This window comes from Pygoscelis adeliae, unplaced genomic scaffold, assembly GCF_000699105.1.
Source record: "Pygoscelis adeliae isolate BGI_AS28 unplaced genomic scaffold, ASM69910v1 Scaffold65, whole genome shotgun sequence".
In the NCBI taxonomy this organism is placed as follows: domain Eukaryota; kingdom Metazoa; phylum Chordata; class Aves; order Sphenisciformes; family Spheniscidae; genus Pygoscelis; species Pygoscelis adeliae.
The window spans coordinates 155,068-157,754 of NW_008824864.1; positions in this window are offsets into that span (position 1 = coordinate 155,068).

Consider the following 2,687-nt stretch of genomic DNA (forward strand, 5'->3'; position numbering starts at 1 on the left):
TCTTTGTTGGGATGCATCGCTCCTGAGCTTGAAGGAGGTGATCGTTGAATATTACCCAGCTTTCTTGGGCCCCTCTTCCCTCCAGGGCTTTGTCCCATGGCACTCTACCCAGCAGATCCCTGAAGAGGCCAAAGTCTGCTCCCCTGAAGTCCAGGGTAGTGAGCCTGCTGTGCGCCCTCCTCGGTGCCCTAAGGATCTTGAGCTCCACCATTTCATGGTCACTGCAGCCCAGTGCTTGTCTGCTGTAAAAGATGATTTGAGAATGGCTGGTGAGCAGCAAGGCATTGCATTCCTATGGGTAAGGGAATCTACACAGGGGTGCAGGATCATGTCCCCAGCATCCAGCCTTCCAAGTGCAAGATTCATGGGTAGCAAGGCTGTTCCTCCAGTGAGCTCCAGGAAGCAGTGTGGGAGCTGGTGAAATAGGATGTTGGGAGCCTTCAATGATCAGGTTTAGCCAGATGTTCCTTGGCTCTACTTCTGAGAGCACAAATCCCAAGGACCTCTGGGAAGGTTGAGGCTCCCCTGGAGGTGCAATTCGCTAAATGAATTTATTACGTCACGATATTTTCATCAAGATTTAGGCTTTCACTTAGAAAAAGTGTTATCTAGAAAAAGTAGTTTCTAAATGTTCTCTTTGAAAAGAAGACACAGGGATCCCATGAAGAACCGTATTGTTGATCTCTGAAAAAGCAGCGTGGATGGATTCAGTTGCTTGAACAGAGGCATGTACTTTCATCTGGGATGACCTACTATTTCTGAGACAACTCCAAGGGTTTGGCAGACATTACACAGGATCTACAGGAGACCTTCTCCCTTCTGGGGAGGCAACTGGAGGCTAGAAGGAAGACCTAGGTCATATACATTGGCTTTAGATCTTCATGTTTAGGCATCCCACCAGTAAAATCTCTGTGCTGAATGGCTTTTCCATTCTGTCAGGAGAAGGTCTTCAGGAATCAGTTTGTTTCTTTCAGAAATGAAGAATTTGGTAGCAATTCGGTCCCCAAGGGGCTTTGTGCTGGGCCCTATCACTGCTTCTAGCCTCTGCCTGGCTTCAACCAGGCAGTACATTGCAGCCAGACACCTGCCCATTGTTGCTGTCTCTCTGGCCACCACGGGACAGTCAAGTTCATATGGCCACCTAGAAGACTGAGGGCTGAGCTGTGAGCCTGGGCATTTTTGCTCCACACTTCAGGTATGGAACCCCACTAACTGCTCTGGGCTGTCTGACCCTTTGCTGCAGCCATGACCCAGACGCTTGTACCTGAGCTGAAGCAGGTAAGCTCCCAGTGACCCAGGCAGGTAGGAGCCAGAGGGAAAATGAAATGGCTGGAAACAGGGGAGGGGAAGGGGAGAGTAGGAATGTCAGAAGAACTTCCCTCCATGTGAGTGCTATGCAATGATCCGTTTGGTAACTACCACACCCTGCTATGTCCTAGAGCTATTTTTATCTGATGACACTTCTGTGCTGACTCATCCCAGTACTCAGCTTCTGACACACACCTGTGAACCACCAGCCAAAATACCCACCCATACTCATGCTTTATCTCCAAACCCACTGTTCTCCTGCCTATAATGCAGCAGTGCTTTAAAGCATGAAAGGAGCGTAACAAGCTTTCTTTTCAACAAGACCCAATGACATGCATATACTCTGTCATCACAGCACAGTGCTATTATCCACCAGCTCCTTAGATAATTAGGACATGCTCAAATATTCTTAAAAATACAGTCAATGTGAGTAATATTGTTATTATCTGGAAGAGATAGATTTCTGTAGCACAGCCAATATGGTCCTAAACCATAGCTCAGCAACAACAGGTCACAGCAGTAACTTCAGGTTCCTGTACTGCAAGTCTTAGTGTTAGGAACAGCAATTGGGCTGGGAGGAAAATACCACACAGAGCCTGAAAGTGATTTGGTGAAATTCTCTCACATTCACTGAAATCATACTTGAACTGCCTTCCCTCTACCAGATCTGTCAGTGCAGAGTTCCTCCCTCCTGGGCCTGATTCACTCACATTTAAAAAGGCCACCGATGACGGTGGGCTTCCTACAATTTATACACTGTAAATTGCCCAGCCTGATGTTCCTGAGTGTCAGAACTGATCAGAGTTGGTTCAATGGAATCATATTCCCTGAGATATAATTTTGCTTATTAGTTATGTTTGGTTTCTTTGGATGATGGCATCCTTTCTATCGCCAAAGAAACTGCCACAGAATCGCTTCCACTGATAAATCCTTTTGACTCTGATTTCTTCCTATTACTGTTACTTGCTATCGCTGTTATATAGCTTGTTTTATGTGGTCACCAGAAATATTCTCTTCCTGCAACTACAGCCCCCAGGTATAGACAGGAAATAATTGCCTAGTTTGCTCCCTGGTCATCTTCTGTGTGATAGACCATCTTCTTCAGTGGTCCCTGAACACCCCAGCCAAGAGTGATCCTCTACGCCCCCCCACTTCCTATCTGTGCCTTTCACTAAATCCCATTTCATACACTCTCTAGCAGCTACAATACCTCTGTGCTGAGCCATACTTCTACTAACTTTCTGGTTTGGTGGCACTTATATGCTAGGATTTTGGATGACACAAGTTTTTTTTCCTCTCAGGTAAAGGAAGAAACAAGCAAAAGCAGTTAGACCCTTCTGCAACAGGCAGGTGACAGTAAAACAGTGGATGCAAAAACA